Source organism: Telopea speciosissima, chromosome 10, assembly GCF_018873765.1.
Source record: "Telopea speciosissima isolate NSW1024214 ecotype Mountain lineage chromosome 10, Tspe_v1, whole genome shotgun sequence".
NCBI lineage: Eukaryota > Viridiplantae > Streptophyta > Magnoliopsida > Proteales > Proteaceae > Telopea > Telopea speciosissima.
Genome location: NC_057925.1, coordinates 6,976,033 through 7,003,500, shown reverse-complemented (window position 1 = coordinate 7,003,500; position 27,468 = coordinate 6,976,033). Strand labels below are relative to the sequence as shown.

At 38.4% G+C, this 27,468-nt stretch overlaps 5 non-coding genes and 1 pseudogene across 5 annotated transcripts; all 6 read right to left on the bottom strand.

Moving 5' to 3' along the window:
- Positions 1-5,976: 5,976 nt before the first annotated feature.
- On the bottom strand, positions 5,977-6,137 carry LOC122644356. The gene has a single exon (XR_006330294.1). It is a non-coding gene; the product is annotated as a U1 spliceosomal RNA (small nuclear RNA).
- An 8,734-nt stretch (positions 6,138-14,871) lies between these two features.
- Positions 14,872-14,993, bottom strand: LOC122644383 (annotated as a pseudogene).
- Positions 14,994-16,030: 1,037 nt separating this feature from the next.
- LOC122644338 lies at positions 16,031-16,191 on the bottom strand. Its single transcript, XR_006330276.1, has one exon. It is a non-coding gene; the product is annotated as a U1 spliceosomal RNA (small nuclear RNA).
- A 1,521-nt stretch (positions 16,192-17,712) lies between these two features.
- On the bottom strand, positions 17,713-17,909 carry LOC122644377. The gene has a single exon (XR_006330313.1). It is a non-coding gene; the product is annotated as a U2 spliceosomal RNA (small nuclear RNA).
- A 6,886-nt stretch (positions 17,910-24,795) lies between these two features.
- On the bottom strand, positions 24,796-24,956 carry LOC122644350. The gene has a single exon (XR_006330288.1). It is a non-coding gene; the product is annotated as a U1 spliceosomal RNA (small nuclear RNA).
- A 1,779-nt stretch (positions 24,957-26,735) lies between these two features.
- On the bottom strand, positions 26,736-26,931 carry LOC122644376. Its single transcript, XR_006330312.1, has one exon. It is a non-coding gene; the product is annotated as a U2 spliceosomal RNA (small nuclear RNA).
- Between the last annotated feature and the right edge of the window lie 537 nt (positions 26,932-27,468).

The window sequence follows — 27,468 nt, the reverse complement described above, 5'->3', positions numbered from 1 at the left end:
GACGGAGAGAATTATTGGTGTATTCGACACCACATGTCGATCTCAAACAAGGATGAGTAAGAGGGCATTTTTTCAGTTTAAGTGAAATGGTTAGATAGAAGGGTCTTCTTTAGGATAGCAGATCTTTGCAAGTGGAAGAACAACTGATAATTTTTTTACACACAATTGGCCACAATGCCAAGAACCGAGTCCTCCTACACCAATTTGGTCATTCTGATGAGACTAAAGTAGGTACTTCAATCTTGTTTTGAGTGCAATACTTCAACTACATACAAAACTATTGAAACCTCCAAGATCCACAACTCAACGCAAAAAAATTATCACGTTACTTCAACAATTGCATTGGAGCCATAGATGGTTCACATATCTCTTTATGGGCATCAGTTGACCAACATCGAAGATTTCGTGATAGGAAGGATAATATATCACAGAATATCTTAGTTGCCAGTGACTTCAACATGAAATATACATATAAACTTTCTGGATGGGAATGTTCAACATTAGATTCTCGAATACTAGATGATGCCATCCACAGGGTTAGGGATATAGAGTATAGTGCTTAGGGATAAGGTTTACGATTAAGGGTTTAGGATTTAGGGTTTAAGGGTTTAGGATTTAGGGTTTAGGATTATGGGTATAGGGTTTAGGATTATGGGTATAGGGTTTAGGGTATAGGGTTTTGGGTTTAGGGGATTGAGTTTAGGGTTTAGGGTATAGGGTTTAGGGGATTGTGTTTAGGGTTTAGGGTTTAGGGTTTGGGGTTTAGGGTATAGGATTTAGGGTTTAATGTGTAGGGTTTAGGGTTTAGGGTTCAGGGTTAAGGGTTAAGGGTTTAGGGTTTAGGATTTAGGGTTTAGGGTTTAGCCACTAGCTAGAAATAAGACAACAACTAGGAATCCTAGTAGAACTCTATTAATTTGTGTATTCGGACAACAAAATTAAATTAAGCGATAGAATTGTGTTTTCAAATCTTTAGTGATTCCAAAGATTTAGGAAATCACTTGGGCACGTGGGTTCCATCCTGGGGATAAAACATTATAAAAAATTATCCTCTCTAATTCCTTAAAGTGTGGCAGTATGCTAGTGCTAGGCGGAGATGTTGACACCTGGCAGCTATCGCATCCAACGATTCGAGCTCATTGATATGGACGGTTGGATGCGGCAGCTATCAGGTGTCAACATCTCCACCTAGCACTATTGCATTGCCACACTTTAAGGAATTGGAGAGGATAATAATCCCACCCTCTATTTACGAGGTTAGGATTTCAAATCCCGAATCCATCCCCTAATAACCTATTAATTTATATGATATTTAACAATATATATATAAGCTTTATATTTTTCAAGTGTCCTAGTTATTTGTCGAGCCCACTGTCTAATTTCCACGTAAGATAGCCTCATACATGGAGGACTACAAGAATAGTGCCATGAATCAGAAGCTTTGTTTATTATTATTGAAAAAAAAAATTACCATCAAATTAGAGTAATTCTTATATGATTCTAAATTCTATTTTTTTCCCCCCTTTTTTTCATCTCAGATGAGATACCCGTGCCTATATTGTTCTCGATTGTACATGCATATATGCCTCGAGAGAAAGAAAAAAAAGTTGAAAATACAAGACAACGGCCAAGTCTGAATTGATAGGAATGGAGATAAACCATGCATTGTGGGTTTTAGAGGAAGTTTTAGCTATTTATTAAGCCATCCGATTGGACCTACTGTTAATTTTATTTATTTTGTACCATTCAAATGAATATGATGAAAATGTTGAACTCATGATACAACCTATATGTTAGAGTACAACGGTACCCATTAATGCTCTGTCATTCACATTATTTATGTTCTCTCTTGTATAATTACTTTCTAATTTTTTTTTTTTTTTTTTTTTTTTTGTGGGGGAGGGAGTAGGATGTTGGAGGAAATAAAAGGAAATACAAGAATTGAAAGAAACAGATCTCCACAGTCCATGTTCGATCCAACTTGATCAGGTCCCCTAACCAACAATTGAAGAAGATGATTTTCTATGATTCTTTATCACGCAAATCGTCAATTCTGGATGATGTGTAATTTACCCTAATAATTGCCATCAAATTAGAGTAATTCTTATATGATTCTAAACTCTATTTTCCTTTTTTTTTTTGGTTTTTCTTTTTTTCATATGAGATGAGATAACTGTGCCTAGATTGTTTTCAATTGTACAAGTAAAGGGTGGGTTTGGCTAAAGATGTAAATGGATCAAATTCGAATAAAACATTATATATATAAACCAATAGAAAATCTAGAAAAAGAATCACTTTAGAATAGGAGTCACTTACAAACTTCAAACTCTCTCTTGCATTCTCACTAATGGAGTCCCAAACAATTTTTATGAGCTGTCCTGGATTTAGGTATCAGTATCGTAAAGGTAGTATTATATTGATACCGATACAATACTAATATGGATCGGTGGTATTGGTATGTATGAGGGTAAAATAGTCCAAAAATCAATAGTATGATATTTTTGTTATAAAATGGTCCAATCCAATTTGATTGGCCAATCAGTATCAGTATCGGCTAAGACGTACTGATACAACCACCCATACCGTATTTTAAAACATGCATTGTGGATTTTAAAGGGTTTTTTTTGGGTAATTTACACATACCACCCCTGAGGCTTGACGAAAGGATATTTTTACCCCCCAGTTTTGGAAAATTCTGCGTATCCCCCTGAGGTTTGCAAACGATAACAAATACATTCATTCCGTCAGTTCATGACTAACAGTGTTAAAAACATGGGATGAAATGACAAAATTTCCCTTGCAAGAAAAACAATAAAAAAACCTACAACTCATCTTCCCCACATCTTCCCTAAATCAATTGGGGAAGATGAGTTGCAGGTATCCTTAGTAGGGAACACCATGGATGCCGAGATGAGTTGCTGAAAGAACACCAGAGAGAGAGAGACTGGTTAAGGAGAGTTAACAGGAATGATAGAAGAGGGGAAAGGATGGAAGGACATGCTGATCATGAAGTTGAGATTAGGGTTTCGGATCGGTTGCTAGAAGAGGGGAAAGGGGAAGAACTAAGAATGAATCTTCCACTCCCATACCCGTAATCAATAATAACCTCTCTCCACTCCAACCTTCTTCTACCCATAATCTAATTCAATCCCTTCCCGTTCTGCCTGGGCTTTAATGCTTTCTTCCATTCCGTCTTCACCATTCTCTGTTTTTTGGAGTTCTGTACCATCTACGTTGACAAATGTGAATAGAATTGCCAGAATCTTTGAATCTTCTCCTTCAAAGTTCGTCAATGGCTGATTACGATTTAAGGAAATGATCTGAAACCCTAAATTTTGGCCTGACATCTTTCTTTTTTTTTTCGAAGCACGGTAGAAGGGGGTTAAGAAGAGCAGAGTTGAGTTTTCCTTGTTTTCACTGAATCCCCAATTCACGGTTGATTTTTCGTGGATCGAATTCGGGTTTGAAACTGAGAGTTTGGAAGAGAAATGGCGTCAGCGAGGACGTCCCAGTCGAGGGGATCGATAGCCTTAGGGAAGGTCGTCAATGGCAGCGTTCTAGAGAATGGACAGCAGCTTGATGAGTGGCGGTTTTGATGCTGACGCTTATGTTTAGTCGAATTGTCTCTCCTTGAATGAGAAGGTCCGTTTCTTCCATTTCCAATGGCTGCATTATTTCACAAACTTCTTCTACTCTAGTCTGCCATAGTGTTCAGTTCTCTAAGATTGGTTGAATGAAGCTTGAATTTTTCTTATTATGCTTTGTTGTTGGGTTTTTTACTATTTGTCCAGTAGTCCTTGTTAATTTGTATAATAAATTATGGTCTTGTAGTTTAAATGTTTGGAAACCTCAATTTGAGTTGCTCATGAAATAGCCTGCATTTTGGGAAGATGAGTTGCAGATATTTTTTTGTTTTCCTTACAAAGGTAATTTTATCATTTCATCCCATGTTTTTAACACTGTTAATCATGAATTAACAGAATGGGTGTATTTGTTACCGTTTGCAAACCTCAGGGGGGTACGCAGAATTTTCCAAGACTGGGGGGTAAAAATATCCTTTCGTCAAACCTCAGGGGTGGAATGTGTAAATTACCCTTTTTTTTTCTTCCATTGGCATGGTTCAATGGGAGTGTTCCACAGACCGTTTTTAAACATACTGCCTCCTCGAACGAGTGTAATGTTGGATACAATGTGATCCGCCTTTCTAATTTCTAACAATTTCTTTCTAAATCATTTCTTTCACACAATGTAAAAGAAGTTTAAATAAGACACAGATGTGAGCAAATATAATCTATTTACGATCCCAATAGGCTAGAAACATGGATTACAATAATTTAACTCAAAGAAAAGAAAATTATGTATGCTTTTTCTCCATAACGAAATACGCTCTCTCAAATTCGAAGAATAGCAAGAGCTCATTGTAGGACCAGGATCCTCTGTAGTACCGGGGGGCGCGGTGCACATCCGGCGTACGCAGAGACCACATGGCACACATGGCCCACATGGTTTCTGCTGTGCCGTCCGATGTGCACCGCCGCCCGCCATGTATTGCAGAGGATTTTAATCGCTCATTGTACGGGTTGTCATCCCCTTACTCCATCGGGGACCGATCCACTGGAGAGATTAGAAGAAACGAAAAAGTAGTTCATCTACTCTTTGTAGTGTTTAATGCTTTGTTTTGTTTGTACCGAACCCGTACCATTGGTGCATCAGAAGTACCATTTTGTTTCTTAGAGACGCTAGTTGTTATAAGAAATAAGTGGATCACCTGTGAACTTCCGAAAAGTCTGGAAGATACACTACATAGAGGTAGAAAATTTTTTCGTCTACGGTTCCTTGATCGGCGTGGTTTCCTAGTGCCTCTCACAAGAGGAGGGTGGACCCCCGCCTGGGCAGAGTGTTAGGTCAAGTGCCCCGGGTGGATCCCATCCCCCTCTTGTGAGAGGCACTAGGGAACCGCACCGATCAAGGAACCGTAGACGATAACGATTCATAGAGGTAGCTCTACATGGATCACCAGTGATCCACAGAAGACTTCTTTTATGGTCCTTCCTTGATCAGCTGGCATATGATGTTTGCTCAAACTCACAAGTTGGAGGGTCTGGGCAGTCAAAATCAAGAAGAGTAATAACATGGGAAGTGAAAGATCTTCATAAATATAGGATTCAAGGTTTTGGAGGGGAGAAGTCTCTCTCTCTCTTCATTTCATGAAGGCATGCTGGGCTATTTATGGAGACGAGCTAAGGTTTTGAGAGAACCCAATGGTCATTCTAGTGAGCCTTTTACTTTACAATTTATATAGATTGCAACAATAATTTCCATTTTTTCCTCAATTATTCACTGAAAATTGAGGAACCCTAACTCTCATTGGAAAGGGAAGGTAGTGGAAAGGGATAAAAATGTCACAAAAAATTTACTAATAGGCAAGAGAAGAACACTATTTTGGGTAGTTTTGTAATACCTATCTTATTGATGCATCTTACTATAACCAAAGTAGTGAACTAAGAACGTATAACTTTCTTTTGATTTGCCTTAATCTTATTCCCAAAAATTCTTAAAGTTAAAGGGGCTTGGGAAATGAATTTCTTAAATAATTGCAAATGCTATCACATTCCTAGGTGTTGGATTGGAATAATATTCAAAATGTGCATTCATGAAAGCTTTTTTTTTTTCTTTTATTGAGAAGCTTCTTCAATTGAGCCGTCATGGCCATGGATCTTGTTTAACCGTTCTTAATTGGCTAACAAGTGCATACTCACCAAACATTCAATATTATTTAAGTCTTAGTCACATTAAAATATATATATATATTTTGGTAACGAGTCACATTAAAATATTAAGAGAGGCTGCGTCTAGGCACATGAGCAGCCTATGTAGTGGGGTAGGGTGGTAATTACACCCACCCCCATGTGCCTAAGCACAACCTGCATTGCAACACAAAGAACAACGCTCCTAAAATATTTAACTTAGACTTGGATGGGGGCCGCGCGAACGCGTAACCCCGCTGCCACAAATTATGACGTACACTCTCCCACTTGGGGAGATGTTAAGCGGGCACCCCTCCCAAGTGCAATGGAGGTCACCAACCTAGGCAATGGGCCTTCTAGATCATCCATAAACCCCATCCAGGTAAGTATGTTACACTATCATTGCTTTCCTTTATTTGTACACTCTAGTCTCCTTTCTATCTTCTACTAGCTGTCCGATGTGGGATTAAAAAAGCCCACCTTCTTTTCCATTCTATATTATTTTTGTATCCGTATATGCAAATGATCTTGGTTCCCTGGCTACACAAATGACTTATTTGATCATTAAAGAAGTGTTTATCAAAAAGAAAAAAAATTATTAAAGAAGTGAGGGGTACAACGAATCAATTTTGAATCGATGAATATTTAAAATTTGAGAAAAGGAACGTTAACCGGTCTCGTGATTCTTACACCCAAACATAAGAGTGCACGAAAAGAATATTCAGCCCTAGTGAAATAAAAAATCTCAACCAAACCAATGCATTTGGGTGCACCCCTTCATTGGCCTCCGCGCTGGTACAGGCCACAAGGGCTACATGACCATTGGTTAGCATTTTGCTCTTAAGAAATAATATAGATTAACCACAAAGCAAATTTCAGACTCGAATCAATTTGTATGTCTTCCCACATTTGTCGATGTAGCATATCTTCACGGTTCTAAATTTTATAATACTTTATTGGGTAAAAGATTTGTCCAACGGCATGTTAATTTCAAAATTGTATGCTGGCATCCCTCATAAGACTCAATCACTGTAGCATATCCTTGTAAAATGTCTCATATGCCCCCCTATTATTAATGTTTTTCCGTAATACCCCTCTTCTAAAGAATGAAACTACACATTGGCTATGTACCAAACCCTCTCCCTACTTTATTTTGTCACTTTTTCTTTTGATAAAATTATTTTGTCGCTTGACAAACTCCATTTGTATTGAATCTTAACATGTGAAGAGGGACCTTACTGAACAACTACTTGCTAAGTTGGCTTACCAACAGATTGCATGCCCCTAGCAGGTCACAGGACCAACTATCTTGCTTCACATTTGTGCCACAAGGCACCCCTTCCTTCCACTCGGATATCAATATCAAACACATACCAATTTGGATCAATCTATATCAGCCTTAAATTAGGTTGGAATCAGGAAAAAGGTAATGTTTCGAGATCAGACCTTGATTCGCCACTGTCATGGTTTTAAGATTCGGTATCCACCTGATCCGTTTCCACCAATTCGATACCGATTCCTCATTCTTTGCCTACCCTGGGAAGATAATGCAGAGGATCAAGATCGCCTCCAGGGAACCCAGCTCCCAGGGTGCCGTCAGGGGGCATCCAGCGGTTGAACTGTGCCGCACACATCTCGATGCATACTTAGGGATGTGTGCGGTACAGCCCAACAGCTGGCAGCACCCTGGGCGTGCTAGGCTCCCTGGAGACGAGCTAAATTCTAATGCAGATCACCCAATCGTATAAAAAGAACAAATTAAAATGGACAAACTGTACTATTATCAAAGAAAAAGAAATGGAGAATGCTAACACTGTTAGAATTTTAGTTCTAACAAAATTCTATATGGACATAATTAAATCCCTAAACCAGGCTAATTAGGGTTTTGGTCTAATAAAGTGGGGTCATTAAGTTATATTAGAAGTCTAATGTGGACTGGCTTAGTGTGGGCCGGATAGATTCCTATTGGGATTGTGATGAGTCGACCCTATAGGGATTACTATATAAGGAGAGCTAGGTCCCCCCTCTACCCATCACAACTTATTATTCTCAATTGCTATTGAGGAGTGCATTCTTGAAAGAGAGGGAGATATTCGGTGTTCGTCGTCCCTGCGCATTCGATATTCTCATCAGTGCCGTTACTTTGGGAATAAAGGGAAGCACCTAGATCTTTGTTCTTTATTTTCCGCTGCAATCATCATCACTATGGATGCGAAACAAGGTTGGTGGTTCAATCCCTATTTTCTATTATTTATTTGATTGTGTTCTTGAACGCCCTATGGAGATCCTGGCTTTTGGGATTTTGTCCCTATTCGGATCGATTTATTCTAACATGTGGTATCAGAGCCTCCATAGATCCGTTCTTGAACCTATATGGATTCAAAATAATAGAACATAATAAGGGAATCGAAAATTTTTCGATTCGAATCAAGGTTTTTAGGTTTTTTCCAGTTTTTCAAAAAACCCGTGCGGACACCGGCATTCATCGATTTTTTAGCCTACAAAATAACGATCACATGGGGGCGGAGCTCGAAAATCAGAATTTTTGGTGGGTGGATCACCGCCGGCCGCCGACGCACTCTCACGCGCCGGCGGCGCACGAGTGATCTTCACTCGCCGGCAAAATTAAAAAAAAAAAAAAAAGGGATCTGGGTTTTGCTATCGTGCGCCTGGCAGTACTTCTGGGCAATGCAAACGTGCGCTCACCCAGGTCGGGTCGACCCGGTTTCTGACCCATTGACCCGACTGGTGACCCGAACCCGGTTGGACCGGGTCTGAACCAGTTCGCTAAACTGGTTTGAACCAAATTGATTTGGTTTGACTTTTCGTGACCGGTTTGACCAATACAATAATCGGATTTGGACCGAACTTTGACCAGGTTTTTGGGGGCTACGAGACTCGCTTGGGGTCCCGTTTTACGTTGGCTCTGTTTTTCGTGATCTACACAAGGTGCCCTCGCTTTGATTAGATATGCATATTTTAAATATTTTTGATATTCTTTGATGCATGCCCTATTCTGAATTTGTTGATTCGTCCATTGGGAATCGAACTAATTTTCTCGACTTGGAATACCTACCTTGATGAACAGAATCGTTGGATTTTGTGTTAGTTTTAAGACATTAAAAATAGATATGCATATTTTAAATATTCTTGGTATTCTTTTGATGCATGCCCTATTATGAAATTTGTCGATTCGTTCCATTGGGAACCGAACTAATTTTCTGACTTACTGGAATACCTACTTTGATGAACAATACTGTTGGCATATTTGTGTTAATTTTGAGACAGTTAAACCCCTTGTCATAAAGTATAAAATAACACAATTTGTTTAAGGATGTAAGTAATTTTGGAATATCCCAAGAGAGGGTTCCATGGGTTCGACAGGATGCAACCGCCAAAGCGACCTTCCTTGTTGGATTTGTGAAACACTGGTCTCATACAGTTGTGGGATGTCCTTCAACTCTGATGTGTGGTCATACACCCAAAGGTGGTGATCATGTATTGGTACTTGAAGGGTACATATACGTATGCATGTGAATAGGCTTACCCTAGAATTCTGTACACCCAAAGGTGGTGGATTTCAAAAGTTGAGTTGTATTCCCATGGCCACTGGTATGTAGGATTTTTACAATTGCATGTTGGGAATTCAGCTCAAAGGTGTTTTCACAACGATGTATGTAAAATTCTCATTAGCTTATAAGGTTTCAAGCTATATTTGCATCATGCTGATTATTGTACTGTTCATTATTTAAATTTTCAGTCACCTTTTCTGTCAATAATAACATGGTAACTATTGAGATTCTTACCGGGTCAAATTTTAAGAAGTGGAAAGAGGACATTATGTTTGCCATGGAAATGGCAATGTGCATACGTCCCTTGTTATAGATAAACCAATGGACCTAACAAATGATAGTACTGAGGATGAAAAATCAGGTATTCGCATGGGAAAAGAGTAATCGCTTAGCTATAATATTTACAAAGAGGTCGATACCGAAACACCTTAAGAGGGGTCTACCCGATAAATGTATCGCTGCAGTATTGCTTGGATGCAATTTTCAAGAGATACCAAGTTTCATCGAATGCTAAGATTGGGAGACTTCTGCAAGGGCTATTTAATATGGAATATCATGGTTCCTGGGGTGTTAGGGATTATATTGTTTGGATGATTGACTATCAAACCAAAATCAAAGCCTTGAATATTGCTCTTCCCGATGCCTTGATTGTTCATCAAGTTCTTAATACCCTACCTTCCGATTTTGACATCATCAAAATCAACTACCTTTCCCAAGACGGTGTCCAAGTATCGATGACCTTATTTCTAGGGTTGTATCTCGAGGAAGAGAAACTACTTATTATTTTCAAATCCCATGAGAGTGAAAAGTCTAAAAACCATACTCATAAGTCCGCCAATAAAGAGTGCGATCGGATTAACAATTTGGGACCTAAGAAAGACTCTTTTAAGAAAGAGAGTGATCGTTGCTTCTTTTGCAAGAAGAAGGGTCACATAAAGAAGGACTGCAACAAATACAAGACTTGGTTATCAAAACCCAAGCCATCACGTAACGATTCTTTGACTTTTGTTTGTGAATCCAATCTATCATAAGCCTCATCCAATTCTTGGAGGCTAGACGCGGGGCAACTAACTAAGTTGTCTTTACCATACAGGATTCATAAACCGGAAGAGGCCAAATCAGGATGAATCAAGGCTTGTCATAGGGAACGATGGATATGATTGACGAAAGTTCGTGGGAGATATCATTTTCTTACTAGTTTCTAATTTTAATTTGATCAGAAGAATACTTTTTATGTACCATCCTTCGCATTTAAATTTAATTTCGATTTCAATGTTGGACATTGGTCGTTACCATTTTGAAATAAAGAACAAGATGATAAATTTGTTTCAAATAAAGTTGGTTCATGCATTACGTCCAATGGATTGTACAGATCGTGTTTATCTTCCAATGATATCTACGCCTTCCATAATGTTGAAAACGTTGTTTTCAAAAGACCCTTAGCTAAAGAACGGTCTTTCACATTGTGGCATAAGATGTTATGTCATATTTCTAAGGCAAGAGTGGAAAGGTTGATAAAGTCTGACATCCTACCTACTCTTGAAAGTGATCTAGAAACTTATGTAGACTGATATAAGGGAAAGATGACCAAGATAAAGAGGAAAACTGTAGTCTATAGTTCTAACCTGTTGGAGGTCATTCATACTGACATCAGTGGTCCCTATTCAGCCACATAGTGTAGAATTTTTTTTTTTTATTTCATCACTTTTAATAGACGACTACTCCCGATATGGCTATTTGTTCTTAATTAAAGAAAATTCTGAATCTCTTGACAAGTTCAAGCTTTTGGGACTCAAGTTGACAAACGCTTGGGGAAAGTTATTAAAATTGTTAAATCCGATCGTGGGGATGAGTATTATGGCGTACATGGCGATGCTGGATAGCTTCAGGGCCTATTTGCCAAATACTAAGAGGACTCGGGATAGTTGGTCAGTTTAGTATGCCAGGAAGTCTTGAGAAAAAGGTGTCGTCGAAAGGCATAATCGCACTATTGAGGAGTATGATTAGTAAGACAAATTTTACCAAGTTCTTATGAGAGAAGTTTTTGAAAACTACTCCTTGTATCCTTAACCATGTAGTTACTAAACCCGTAAACCATCTTAGAGTTTGGGGTGCCTCTAAGTAAAATCATATTATCCGACTTTGAACAAGTTGGATTCCAGGACTACTCATTACTATTTTGTTAGCTACCCGATCATTTGAAGGGATATAAATTTTATAACCCTTATGGAGACACTAGAATTATGGACTTATAGGCAAAGTTTCGGAATTTGATATGGCCAAAAGGAATGATTGTTCTCGATCGTTCGAGATAGTGACATGGTTGGTACATTGCTACATGTTCTTCTACCTATTCGACGGATGTGGGGCATACCACGCCATTAGTTACACTCTGGAGTTCGGAGCCTCGATATTGATAACGATCATTGACATTCATGTAGCACTGATGAGATTCCTCTCAATCAGATGCGATTGAGGATCCTATCATTGATGCGCTCCACCGAGATTTCTATCTGTGGTGAGGCAAGGGTAGCACCATCACGAAAATCCATCAAGGGGAGAAATTCGAAATACCATCTATTTATGAGGTCTATCTCGAGAGAACATGACTACGACATTGGTTGTGTCGTTGATCCGGCTTACTTATTCGGCATTGTTTCTAGTTCTCATTAGATTTGTGGTTAGATGTAATGAGAGATGAGGTGGAATCGATGAAACATAATGATGTTTGGGAGCTTGTTGAATTAAACCCGAGGGTCTTGCGGTGAATGGTTCGAGACCATCTTGCGTGGACTCAAGAAGTCTATTTACGGTCTCAAACAAGCTTCCAGCAGTGGTATTTGAAGTTTGACAGATGTCGTGACTTCATTCGGTTTTGTGGAAAGCAAAGCGGATCAGGTATATATCACAAGGTCATGGGAGCAAATTCTATTTTTTCATATTTTATATGGATGACATCCCGCTTGCTAGCGGTGACCTAGGGATGTTGCATAAATGAAAGCAACTATTATCTAGGGAATTTGACATGAAGGACCTTGGTGAGGTTTCTTTTGTCCTTGGCATTGAGATCCATAGGGATCGCTCTCGCTGCTTACTAAGTTTTTCTCGGAGGGCTTATGTTGATCATATTCGGGAGAGGTTCAGATGCGATTGCAAACCTGGGAATGTTCCCTGTTCTCAAACCGAGCTCGACACGTGCCTAAAAAATGAAGTTAGAAGGATGACATAATGAGGTGCCTTATAGTAGCGCACTAGGTAGTATCATGTATGCTCAGTCCTCACTGCATCGGATATTACTTTTGTGATGGGTCTTCTTGGCGATATCGCCGATCCTGGTCTTAGCCACTCGGGTTCCCGCCAAGAAAGTATTATGGTACTTGTAGGGGACAAAAGATTATATGTAACATAAAGACACATTCTCGAACTCAAGCTAGTGGGTCATACAGATTTCGACCTTGCTAGCCGTGAGAATGATAGGAGATCCACATCCGGTTATGTTTTTCTAATGGCGTAAAGGGTAGTATTATGGAACAAGACAAAACAAACATTGGCAACCACATTGACTATACAGTAAAGTTTGTAGCATGCCATGGGGTTGCTACTCAGGTTATTTGACTCGGAATCTCATAAAGTAGTTGACCATTGTAGATTTTGTAGATAGACCCATCCGGATATACCGTAATAACAGCTCCTGTGTTAGGTTATAAACAACAATAAAGGACTTAGAGGGTCTAAACACATGGAGGTCAAGTATTTGACCATAAAGGAGAGAGTAAAGGAAGGTGACATTGCAGGGGAGCATATTGGTACAGTATGATATGGTTATAGATCCCCAACCTAAGGTCTTTGCCCTTGTGTTTTGAAAGACATGTCATAAGCATGGGTTTAGAAGCATCATGGGATGCGGTTGGTTAGTGGGAGTTGTTTTGCTCCATTGTAAAATAAAGTTTATTTTTATCTCGTAATTTTTACCTTATGGTAAACCTTGATTTATATATATATCGTGTCATTGCATGCAGCTTTCTTTTAAATACATGAGTGTTTTATTTATTGACATGATGTATATATTTCTGCTTTTAAAGTCTTAAGGAATGTGTTAACCTTAAGCAAGGTCAGGGCATTAAGTTGTTAGCCTAAAGGTATGTCTTGTAACACATAAAGTATAACTCGAGTTATTTCGATGAGACATACGATTCTTAGAATCACAAAGTTTATTTCTCTAGTGAGCCTGTGCCACTTAAAGAAGAGAAATTTTGGACCGATAAACGGATAATACATAAGGAATCACTACGTGAGTATTATCTCGTTGCCACACTACCACATTGCATCCATGTTAGTAGAGTTGAGGGCTCTCGTGACCATGGAAGGCTCTGTGTCACTTGATCATAGATGCATACCGCCATGATTCAGTGTCTAAAACTCTATGGGATAGGATTGACTTTCTAATATGACCTCTAATATTTTAAAAATTGTGCACATAAAGTTTTCTTAAAGAGTTGTAGCCTGTGATTTGTTTTGGTCAAAACTGTTTTTAAATCCTTTTAAAAATAAGGAATTTAATGTAAGTCCAAGTGGGAGAATGTTAGAATTTTAGTTCTAATAAAATTCTATATGGACATAATTAAATCCCTAAACCAGGCTAGTTAGGGTTTTGGTCTAATAAAGTGGGGTCATTAAGTTATATTAGAAGTCTAATGTGGATGGCTTAGTGTGGGCTAGATAGATTCCTATTGGACTGTGATGAGTCGGACCTATAGGGATTACTATATAAGGAGAGCTAGGTCCCCCTCTACCCATCACTACTTATTATTCTCAATTACTATTGAGGAGTGCATTCTTGAAAGAGAGGGAGATATTCAATGTTCGTCGTCCTGCGCATTCGGTATTCTCATCGGCCGATTACTTTGGGAATAGAGGGGAAGCACCTAGATCTTTGTTTTTTATTTTTCATTGCAATCATCATCACTATGGATGCGAAACAAGGTTGGTGGTTCTATCCCTATTTTCTATTATTTATTTGATTGTGTTCTTGAACGCCCTATGGAGATCCTGGCTTTTGGGATTTTGTCCCTATTCGGATCGATTTATTCTAACAAACACCTCAGATGTTTTATCAATAGGGTGGAACTGGATCCGATTCGATCAGGCCAGGTTAGAGTTGCAGCTCTATTAGATGCTTTTATCACACCATACATGACTTGGGGGCCATTAGTGGGACCCATTGATGGACATGAAGTGATGGAGTTGTTGAATGATACCAACCGTTTGATAAGTATCACTGGGGTCCAGGGCTTATTAGAAGTTATTACTCTCCCCAACTTCCAAAAATTTTTGAAGTTAGTATTGGTAGGGGGGCCAGGCCCGTGCAGTAGTGCAACACATGGGCGACGCTTGAAGACCCCAGTTGCAAGCTACTGTAGTGGGCCCTAATTCAAAGAAAAATTAATTTAATATTATATGGATCGATGATCCACATATCAGATATTAATATTAAGGGAGAATGCTTTCTGTGTCACAGCGTAGTCTACCCAAAGCACATGGGCAGCCTGTGCAAGGGGGCAGAGACCCCCCACCTCCATGTGCTACGCTGTGGCAAAGAGAACAACGCCCCTTATATTAAACTGATAAGAACAGGTACTACACTTGATCTTAGCCAAAAGGCCGAGAAAGGTATGCTTTCTTTATTATCTTAATTTCCATTTTATAACCAATCTCTAGCTATCCTTATTTCCTCTCTAGCCGATGTGGGATTATTCATCTTCTACCTCTTTTTTTGTTTAATGATTTCTACATTTCTCTTCCCAAAAGTACCCTAATTTTTATTTTTTTTGGGTTGAGAAAATACCTTAATTCACTATTTATTCTATTCACACGGTGGATATTATTAAAAAACATAACAGCAACTTAAGCCTTAAGGACTAGAATACATTGCTACATGCCTTTCCAAGTCCAAGGTGCATTTGAAGGACATTTGGCATCAAATAATCTTCTATGGGTTAGTATCTAGCTTTGAGAACTTGTTGGACCCATAATACTTTTTCTGATGAAAGTAAACAACAAATCATTTTTGTAAGGATGTGTATAGGATGATCTTATCTGGAACCCCAGTCCCTTCGATCCTTATGCTCGCAAATTTTATCCAAAAAAATATTGGCACTCAAACATAGATTGGTTGGTTGATTAGAACTCGCTAATCAAATAAAAGATTTATCAATTACAAATGAAAAAAGATTCACATTCAAACATCTTCAAAAAAGTTTTACACACCTTATGCCCACCCTTGGGACTAGAAATACATATAGAACATCACGGGCTTTGAGATATCATATTAGAATTCAACAGGAACAATTGAAATTAAAAGCCATTAGACAGTGGACACCCATGATATAGTTCCGTGTCCATCTCAACCTTCAGCCTTATGCACGGAATGGGTGGAAGAAGAAGAAATATGATGATCTCTTTCAAGGAAGGGGGAAGGGAGATGGGGGAAGGGAGATGCAAGGACTGGGCCATGCCAGGGAGAAGAAGAAGACAAAGTCACTCAGTCCAAAGCCTCAACTTTGACAGGCCCTGGCCCTGAGTTAGAACAAAAAATGACTGCCCTGCCCCTACAAAAAAACATTGCATAGAACGGTAAGGAACTGAAGCAGATAAAAGTTCATTTCACACATTAGATGGCAATCAAAAAAGAAATATTAAACTGAGACTTTGATAGGGGCCGCGCGAACGCGTACCCCCACTGCCACAAATTATGACGTACACTCTCCCACTTGGGGAGATGTTAGGCGGGCACCCCTCCCAAGTGCAATGGAGGTCACCAACCTAGGCAATGGGCCTTCTTGATCACCCATAAACCCCGTCCAGGTAAGTATGTTGCACCATCATTGCTTTCCCTTATTTGTACTCTAAATCTCCTTTCTATCTTCTACTACCTGTCCGATGTGGGATTAAAAAAACCCACCTTCTTTTCCATATTATATTATTTTTGTATTCGTACATATGCAAATGATTTTGGTCTTAGAATAACTGGACCTTTATCCCATGAGGTTCGTTGATCGGTACGGTTGTGCGATTCCTCTCATAGGGGAGTTGAAATGACCATTCCACCCCTTGATCGAACATACTGCCCAGGTGGGGTCCACCCCCTTTTATTAGAGGCACTAGGGAACTGTACCGGACAGGAGAACCGCAAGTGATAAAAATATTATTATAACTTCGTTATTTAGCTACACAAATGACTTATTTGATCATTAAAGAAGTGAGGGGTACAGTGAGAAGACTAGCTGAAACTTCAATTTTGAAGCAAATATTTAAAATATGGGAATAAAAACGTTAATTGGTCCTGTGGTTGTTGCACCCAGACATAAGAGGACACGAAAAGACCGTTCAATTCCAATGAAATAAAAACCAATGTATTTGTACGCAGCCTCATTGGCTCCGCGTTAGTACAGAAGCTACATGACCACCGGTTAGCATTTTCTTGCTCTTAAGAAATAATATAGATTAACCACATGGCAAATTTCAGACTCTAATCAATTTTTATGTCTTCCCACATTTGTTAATGTAGCATCTTCACAATTCTAAATTTTATAATACTTAATTGGGTTAAAGTTTTGCATAACGTTAGTTTAATTTCAAAATTGCATATTGGGCCTATTGGCACCCCTCATAAGACTTCGTTACTGTAGCACATCCCTACAAAATATCTCATACCCCCCCCCTTATTTTTAAGGTTTTCTCATAATGCCCTTCTTCCAAGGCATGAAACTGCACACTGTAGCAAACCCTCTCCCTACTTTGTCTTGTCATTTTTTTTTTTTTGGTAAATTTATTGTCACTTGACAAACTCCATTTGTATTGAATCTTAACATGTGAAGAGGGACCTTAGTGAACAACTACTTTCTAAGTTGGCTTACTAACAGATTGCATGCCCCTAGAAGGTCACAGGATCGACTATCTTGCTTCACATTTGTGCCATAAGACATCCCTTCCTTCCACTCGGATATCCATATCAAACACGGTATTCGTCTTGATCAATACCAATCTGGATCGATCTATATCGGCATTAAATCGGATTGTAGTGAGGAAAAAGGTAACGTTTCAAGATTGGACCTATATTCGCCACTGTCATGATTTTAAGATTCAGTATCCACTATCCGTTTCCACCAATTTGATACCGATTCCTCATTCTTCCATTTTATTCTCTGTCTGTAAGGAAACAATTAAATTCTTAATCTGCGGCTCAATTTGTTTTCTACTTAAATTAAATTCCTTCTTGTTGGGATAACAACCGTTTGATAAATATCAGTGGGGTCCAGTGCTCATTAGAAGTTATTAGTCTCTCCAAATTCAAGATTTATGAGATTTCCAAAAAAAATTGAAATTAGTTTTGGTAGGGGTTCGCCAGGCCCGTGCAGTAGTGCAACACATGGGCGACGCTTGAAAACCCCAGTAGCAAGCTACTGTAGTGGGCCCTCCCCCAAAGAAACATTAATTTAATATCATGTGGATCGATGATCCACGTATCAGATATTAAACTGATAAGAACAGATACTACACTTGATCTTAGCCAAAAGGCCGAGAAAGGTATGTTTTCTTTATCATCTAAATTTCTATTTTATAACCAATCTCTAGTTATCCTTGTTTCCTCTCTAGTCGATGTGGGATTATTGATCATTTTTTCCTCTTGCTTTAACTTTCTTACGCGAGCATATGAGAATTATTGCAAGACAGTGCTTTCACAAATTATGGACCAAGTTTCCCTACCCATAGTGAACGGGAGCTCATTCACCGCAGGATGGGAGAGGGCGGGAAAGGGTATCGGGAGAGTATTTTGGAACATACTAAAACCCCTAGGATGGTGGGTGAACCATCCACTATGGGTGGAGGGAAACTTAGTCCACAAGTCATCAGTGTTAAAGCGCTTATGTCTATAAGCCTACCTTCGTCTGATAACCCATAAGATGGTTTGTTTTCTACGTTTCTTTACATATCGCTCAAGTATAAATTCAAATACTTTCTCATAGAATGATAGGAGTTGTGGAGTTTTTAATGGGTTGATGAGGCTATTTACTTGTCTTCTCAAGAATATGGGTTGGGTGAGTCTCTGGTGTGAATAATCTAATTATGCGTTGATTTGAGATCTGGTTCGATTTTATTTATTTGTTTTATTTTTTTGCATTAAACCATTTTATATCATTTTGTTACAGCTGGTTGAAACACTTGTTAATTACGTTGACTTGTGACAATTAGTATGGATCGTTGACCGAAAACCCAGATCCTCCATGTCTGCCCTACCTTTCTTCATTTTAAATATTTAAACGTTTTCTTGATGTTGGATTAGAGAGATCTGGTTCGATTTTGTTTATTTGTTTTATTCTTTTCTTGTAATTCAATTTTTTTTCTGCTGCTTTAAACCACCTGTGAATTGCATTGACAAGGTTGTGGCAATCACTGTGGGTCTTTGATCCAAAACTCAGATCCTCTATGCGTACCCTTCCTTTCCTCGTTTTAAATATTTGACCATTTTCATAACATTGGATTTATAATGTTCATATATATATTAGAAAAATTCAATCGTGCAATGATTGGAGATTTGATTCTATTTTTTTATTCATTTTATACCCTAAGTTTTGGGCTTAGGGTTTAGGGTTTAGGATTTAGGGTTTAGGGATTAGGATATAGTGTTTAGTGTTTAGGGTATAGGGTTTAAAGTTTAGGGTATAGGGTTTAGAGTTTAGGGTTTAGGGTTTAGGATTTAGGGTTTAGGGTTTAGGGTTTAGGGTTTAGGGTTTAGGGTATAGGGTTTAGGGTTTAGGGTTTAGGGTTTAGGGTTTAGGGTTTAGGGTTTAGGGTTTAGGGTTTAGGGTTTAGGGTTTAGGGTTTAGGGTTTAGAGTATAGGGTTTAGGGTTTTAGGGTTTAGGGTTTAGGGTATAGAGTTTATGGTTTAGGGTTTAGGATTTAGGGTTTGGGCTTTAGGGTTTTGGGTTTAGGGTATAGAGTTTAAGGTTTAGGGTATAGCGTATAGGGTTAAGGGTATAGGGTATACTGTTTATGGTTTTGGGTGTAGGGTTTGGGGTTTAGGGTTCAAGGTATAGGGTTTGGTATTTTTGGGCCCTAAGCTAACCTATGTAAATTTATGAGTTCTATTCGATTATTCTTTTCTATTCCTAGTCTTAAAAACCATTTGAACCTTGAATTGTCTCATGGCTCATCAATAAGATAAATTTCTTGAAAAAAACTGGTGAAGGAACAAATGATCCCCTCTCTCGCCACCTGTGGCTTCCCAGACTTATCCCTACCGTTCCATCAACTAATCTTATTCTTTTATCTTGTTAGTGATATTGAGACAAAATATCTCTATGAATTTTCCAACTTTCTATGTATACTAAATTACTATAGTATCATATAAATAACTATATATTTATATTACAGTATCATAAATTAAATAATAAATCTTAACCTTAAATTATATAATACGACCCTGTTAGTAGCGGCGAGCGAGAGCAAATTGGGGGTTTTCAAAAAAAGGAAGACGAAGATTCGTTCCGAAGCAAGCGAAGAAAACTAAAAGGGTGGTCCTAGATCAGCTCGACCGTAGGGTCGTAGACTAAGGCTTTCTTCGTTTTTTTCTTTTTCGCCAGGTTTCAGTCGATTTGTTGTGGATTGGATGATAGAAAAACCACCAAGCAACAAGCAGGGTTTAGGCTTTAGGTTTTAGGATTTAGGGTTTAGGATTTAGGGTTTAGGGTTTTGGGCATAGGGTCTAGGGCATAGAGTTTATGGTTTCGGGAATAGGGAATAGGGTATAGGGTTTAGGGTTTAAGGTTTAGGGTTTAGGGTTTAGGGCTTATAGTTTAGGTTATATGGTTTAGGGTTTAGGGTTTTAGGGTTTAGGATTTAGGGTTTAGGGTATAGGGTATAGGGTTTAGGAAATAGGGTTTATGGTTTAGGGTATATGTGTTTAGGGTATAGGGTATAGGGTTTAGGGTTTTGGATTTATGGTTTAGGGTTTAGGATTAAGGGTTTAGGGTTTAAGGTTTAAGGTTTAGGGTTTAGGATTAAGGGTTTAGGGTTTAGGGTTTAGGATTAAGGGTTTAGGGTATGGGGTTTAGGGTTTAGAGTGTAGGGTATAGTTTTGGGTAAAGCGTTTAGGGTTTCGGATGCAGGGTTTAGTGTTTGGTGTTAAGGGTTTAGGGTTTAGGATTTAGGATATAGATTCTAGGGTTTAGGGTTAGGGTATAGGGTTTAGGTTGTAGGGTATCTGGTTTTGGGTTTAGGGTATAGGGTATAGTGTTTAGGGTTTTGGCTATAGGATTTAGGGTTTAGGGTATGGGGTTTAGGATTTAGCATTTAGGATCTCGGGTATAGGGTTTAGGGTTTAGGGTTGAGGGTTGAGGGTTGAGGGTTTAGCTTCTAGGGTTTAGGGTTTAGGGTTTAGGGTATAGGGTTTAGGGTTTAGGGTATAGAATTTAGGGTTTTGGATTCAAGGTTGGGGGTTTAGGGTTTAGAGTTTTGGTTATAGGATTTAGGTTGTAGGGTTTAGTGTATAGGGTTTAGGATTTAGGGTTTAGGGTATGGGGTTAGGTGTTTAGGGTTTAGGTTATAGGGTTTAGGGTTTAGGGTTTAGCGTTTAGGGTGGTTTCGGGTATGGTGTTTAGGGTTTAGGTTTTAGTGTTTGGTGTTTAGTGTTTAGGATATAGGTTTTAGTGTTTGGTGTTTAGGGTTTTGGGTAGGGTTTATTGTTTACGGTTTACTACATGTTGAGAATAAAAATCATCTTCAAGTTCAGCCAACAAAATAAGTGTACTTTTTGCCACTCGGTAAAGAATCCCTGGTTTCAGAAATTAGATCTATAAGTTAAAAACAAAAGATGAGTTGATGAGATTGATTTCAATTGAAAAGAATTTATATATATTTAAATTTTGGGGGAGGAATTTACACACCACTAGCATGTGTCGGAATCTCCAACGCAAACGAAATAGGGGGAGAATATGCTGCACAGTTTGTATACGGGGCAACATGGTCAGGGAGGAGAGATTGCAAAAGAAAGGTAGATGTAGGCTTTTCGCTATGTATAAATATCAATCATTTTCTTAAAGAGGACGGTACCTCTAATATTTTATTAATAGAAGTAAAAAATGTTTACAAGTACTTTGATGGAAAAAAAAAATTAAAGAATGTAAAATCAAAGGAAATAAAAGAATAGAAAGAAACATAACTCCACAGTCCATGCTGGATCCAACCTGATCAGGTCCTTAACCAACAATTGAAGAAGATGATTTTCTATGTTTCTTTATCATGCAAATCGTCAATTCTGGAGACTGTAATTGCAGAATAAAGAATGTGGTTAATACTATGAACCATTTCCATGGGTAATAAATTAGAGACAATTTTATTATGTAAGAAAGGAAACAATATATTAAGTTTCAATTAAAACAACTGATGATGGAATTAAAACTAATTAATTAATTACCTTGGTAAGCCTATACTCGTGCATAATCCAATCAGTCTTCTTCCCCTTTTTTGATGTACGGTTATTATCAGTATAAATTAGATACGTCAACTGTTTAAAATAACCGATGATCACCATCGACTCTAACCACTCTATCTCCCATACTCGCTCTCCAAAAACCATTACCAGCTCTACGCATAGCTCTGGAACTGTTCTCCGATAACTTTCTTCAAGGAACAAAGAAGTAGAGAGATTTTTTGGCACATTGTTAGTAGTGAATCTAACAAAAATTTAATAGAAAGACAAAAAAGAAGAAGAATTGAAGAATTGAAGAAATTAAGTAGGTAAAATAAGTAAGTACCTGGAAGTAACCATGGCTCCTTGGTGTAAACATCGAAGTCCTTCACTGCATTTGAAGGGAGGTTTCTGCCACTCAATCTGTTTCCGAGATAATCGATCAATAGAACTTTGTCGGTCGGAGTGAATCGAAACCCCCATGGCTTTTTCATCAGATATGTAATTATTAACAACATTATTAACTGACTCAGACTCATCTGAGGGGAGCATTATATTTATTGCGCTGCTGCTGCTTATCTGTTCTTCTTTTTCTTGATCTTCTGGAGGTTGCAATAACCTTCTTATTGGCTGCTCTGTGTTGCAATCATCATTAATTAAGCCCAAAAGTTCATCCACACTGAAGAACATTTGATCCATATTGTTAAATTCGTCTGATATCAACCATTTCTCGGGGGCCATCTCAAGGCTAATGGCATCCGAAGGGAGCATTTGACTGCTCATCATCAGGGAAGACTGAAATCCGTCGTTCAGTGCTTCCATCTCTTCTTCTTCTTCTTCTTCTTCTGCTGCTTTTAACCAAAAAAAGAGGGGAAAATGGTAAACACCACAAACTCGATCTTAACTCGATCACACGCTACGCTAATTCTCAACACCCAAAATGTCCATATAAAATACAAACCAAAGGGAGCATTTTCCTCTCCGATGTGGGATTATTGATCATTTTTTCCCTTGCTAATGACCTCCTTACATGAGCATATGAGAACTATTGCAAGACAGTGTATTCACAAATTATGGACCAAGTTTCCCTCCACCCACAGTGCACGGGATCTCATTCACCGCAGGACGAAAGAGGGCGGGAAAGGGTATCGGGAGGGTTATTTTGGAACATACTAAAACCCTTAGGATGGTGGGTGACCCATCCACTATGGGTGGAGGGAAACTTAGTCCATAAATCATCAGTGCTAAAGCGCTTATGCCTGTAAGCCTACCTTCGTCCGCTAACACATAAGATGGTTTGTTTTCTACGTTTCTTTACATATCGCTCACTTAAGTCTAAATTCAGGCAATACTTTCACATAGAATGATAGGAGTTGTGGAGTTTTTAATGGGTTGATGAGGCTATTTACTTGTCTTCTCAAGAATATGGGTCGGGTGAGTCTCTGGTGTGAATAATCTAATTATGCGTTGATTTGAGATCTGGTTCGATTTTATTTATTTGTTTTATTTTTTTGCAATAAACCATTTTATATCATTTTGTTACAGCTGGTTGAAACACTTGTTAATTACGTTGACAAGGTTGTGACAATTAGTATGGATCGTTGATCCAAAACCCAGATCCTCCATGTCTGCCCTACCTTTCTTCAATTTAAATATTTAAACTTTTTCATGATGTTGGATTTATAATGTTCATATATCTTGGAAAATTTAATCATGTATTGATTAGAGAGATCTGGTTCGATTTTGTTTATTTGTTTTATTCTTTTTTTTTAACACAAATTTTTTTTTCTGCTGCTTTAAACCACTTGTGAATTGCATTGACATGGTTGTGGCAATCAGTGTGGGTCTTTGATCCAAAACTCAGATCCTCTATGCTTATCCTTCCTTTCCTCGTTTTAAATATTTGACCATTTTCATAACATTGGATTTGTAATGTTCTTATATATATTAGAAAAATTCAATCGTGCAATGATTGGAGATTTCATTTGGTTTTTTTATTATACCCTAAGTTTTGGGTTTAGGGTTTAGGGTTTAGGATTTAGGGTTTAGGGATTAGGATATAGTGTTTAGTGTTTAGTGTTTAGGGTTTAGGGTATAGGGTTTAGGGTTTAAAGTTTAGGGTATAGGGTATAGGGTATAGGGTTTAGAGTTTAGGGTATAGGGTTTAGGGTTTATAGGGTGTAGTATTTAGGGTTTAGGGTATAGGGTATAGGGTATAGGGTTTAGGATTTAGGGTTCAAGGTATAAGGTTTAGGGTTTAGGTTTTAGGGCTTAGGATTTAGGGTTTAGGATTTTATGTTTAGGGTTTAGGGTATAGAGTATAGGGTTTAGGGTAGTTTAGGGTTTAGGGTTTAGAGTTTAGGGTTTAGGGATTAGGGTTTAGGGTTTAGATTTAGGGTTTGGGCTTTAGGGTTTTGGGTTTAGGGTACAGAGTTTAAGGTTTAGGGTATAGCGTATAGGGTTAAGGGTATAGGGTATAGTGTTTATGGTTTTGGGTGTAGGGTTTGGGGTTCAGGGTATAGGGTTTGGTATTTTTTGGGCCCTAAGCTAACCTAGGTAAATTTATGAGTTCTATTCGAATATTCTTTTCCATTCCTAGTCTTAAAAACCATCTGAACCTTGAATTGTTTCATGGCTCATCAATAAGATAAATTTCTTGAAAAAACTGGTGAAGGAACAAATGATCCCCTCTCTCGCCAGCTGTGACTTCCCAGACTTATCCCTACTGTTCCATCAACTAATCTTATTCTTTAATCTTGTTAGTGATATTGAGACAAAATATCTCTATGAATTATCCAACTTTCTATGTATACTAAATTACTACAGTATCATATAAATAATTATATATTTATATTATAGTATCATAAATTAAATAATAAATCTTAACCTTAACTTACATAATACGGCCCTATTAGTAGCAGCGAGCGAGAGCGAATTAGGGGTTTTCAAAAAAAGAATACTCACCTAAGACTTAATGTGACATTAAAATATTTAACATAGAGTTGGGTAGGGGCCGCGCGAACACGTACCCCCGCTGTCACAAATAATGACGTACACTCTCCCACTTGGGGAGATGTTAGGCGGGCACCCCTCCCAAGTGCAATGGAGGTCACCAACCTAGGCAATGGGCCTTCATGATCACCCATAAACCCCGTCCAGGTAAGTATGTTTCACCCTCATTGCTTTCCCTTATATGTACTCTAGTCTCCTTTCCATCTTCTACTAGTTTACCGATGTGGGATTAAAAACCCACCCTCTTTTCCATATTATATTATTTTTGTATTCGTATATATGCAAATGATTTTGGTCTTAGTATAACTTCGTTATTTAGCTACACAAATGACTTATTTGATCATTAAGACTATCAACTACGGATTGGTTGAAATTGAAACCATTTAGGTTGAAAGTCATGGTGCTAATACCTAAAGCAGTGAACCAGATACCTACTACAGGCCAAGCAGCTAGGTAGAAATGTAAAGAACGAGATTTGTTGAAACTAACATATTGGAAGGTCAATCGACCAAAATAACCATGAGCAGCTATGATATTATAAGTTTTTTCCTCTTGACCGAATCTGTAACCTTCATTAGCAGAAGAAGTGTTTATCAAAAAATTATCCTTAAAGAAGTGAGTGGTATAGTGAAAAGACTAGCTGAAACTTCAATTTTGAAACTGAAATTTCAATTTTGAAGCAAATATTTAAAATATGGGAATAAAAACGTTAATTGGTGGTCCTGTGGTTCTTGCACCCAGAGACAAGAGGGCATGAAAAGACCGTTCAATTCCAATCAATGTATTTATGCGCGCCCTCATTGGCTCCGCGTTAGTACAGAAGCTAAATGACCACCGGTTAGCATTTTCTTGCTCTTAAGAAATAATATAGATTAATCACATGGCAAATTTTAGACTCAAATCAATTTGTATGTCTTCCCACATTTGTTAATGTAGCATCTTCACAATTCTAAAATTTATAATACTTTATTAGGTAAATGTTTTGCACAACGCTAGCTTAATTTCAAAATTGTATGCTGGCACCCCTCATAAGACTCAGTTACTGTAGCACATCCCTACACTCTCCTATTTTTAATGTTTTCCCATAATGCCCTTCTTCCAAGGCATGAAACTGCACACAGTTCGTGTAGCAAACCCTCTCCTTACTTTATTTTGTCACTTTTTTTTTTGGTAAAATTATTGTCACTTGACAAACTCCATTTGTTTTGACTTTTAACATGTGAAGAGGGACCTTAGTGAGCAACTACTTTCTTAGTTGGCTTACCAACAAATTGCATGCCCCTAGAAGGTCACAGGATTGACTATCTTGCTTCACATTTGTGCCATAAGACATCCCTTCCTTCCACTCGGATATCCATATCAAACACGATATTCGTCTTGGTCAATACCAATCTAGATCGATCTATATCGACCTTAAATCGGGTTGGAGTCAGGAAAAGGGTAATGTTTGAAGATCGGATCTATATTCGCCACTGTCATGATTTTACGATTCAGTAACCACCCGATCCGTTTCCACCAATTCGATACCGATTCCTCGTTCTTTCATTTTATTATCTCTGTTTGTAAGGAAACAATTGGATTCTTATTCTGCGGCTCAATTTGTTTTGTCTTAAATTAAATTCCGTCTTTTTTTTTTGGAGACAGGAGGGGTATCCGACTTTAGGCCGACTAAATCCCCCCAGGCTCATACATGAACCCCGCACCACGCACAAATCGGGAGCTTCTGGGCCCTAGTGAACCTCAGGCGGGTAGCCCCAAAAAATTATGCAGCGACGAAGGTTTGATCACGAGATCTTGCTTCCTGAGGCGGAGTCGTTAAATTCCTTCTTGTTGTGAAGGTTTTATTGGTAGGTTATAACAACCGTTTGATAAGTATCAGTTGGGTGACTTGGGTCCAGGGCTCATTAGAAGTAAAGTTTTGCTAATAGTTTTGGTAGGGGCGCGCCAAGCCTGTGCAGTAGTGCAACACATGGGCGACGCTTGAAGATCCCAGTAGCAAGCTACTGTTGTGGGCCCTCCCCCCAAAAAAATTAATTTAATATCATGTGGGTCGATGACCCACGTATCAGATATTAAACTGATAAGAACAGATACTACACTTGATCTTAGCCAAAAGGCCGAGAAAGGTATGCTTTCTTTAGTATCTTGATTCCCATTTTATAACCAGCCTCCATCTATCCCTATCCTCTCTCTAGCGGATATGGGACTATTGATCATTCTCTTCATTTGCTTTGATCTCCTTACATGAGCATATGAGAACTATTGCAAGAAAATGCATTCAAATGTCACAAGTGCTAAAGCTAAGGGTGTCAAGTTGGAATCATAACCAAATCGAATAGAATTTGATTACAATTTAGAACTGAAGAACTGAATTGAGGCGGGAGTTGGTTATTTTTCAGTTCCAACATAGGAATCGATGTCCTATCAGCCATCAAGATATGTGCGACACAGCCCAATTGGATGCCTCATTGGGCACTCATTGGGCAATACCCTCCAAGGAGAGGAACCCAATCCTATTTTGTCTGCCACAATGGTTTTATAGACTATATGAGAGTTTTTTTTTTAATGCAAAACTAGCTATAAGTTTTACCTATGAATCTATGACTCCTTGCAAGGGAAATTAAAGGAAAGAGAAGTGAAAATTCTTAAATCTACAAAGTAAACTTT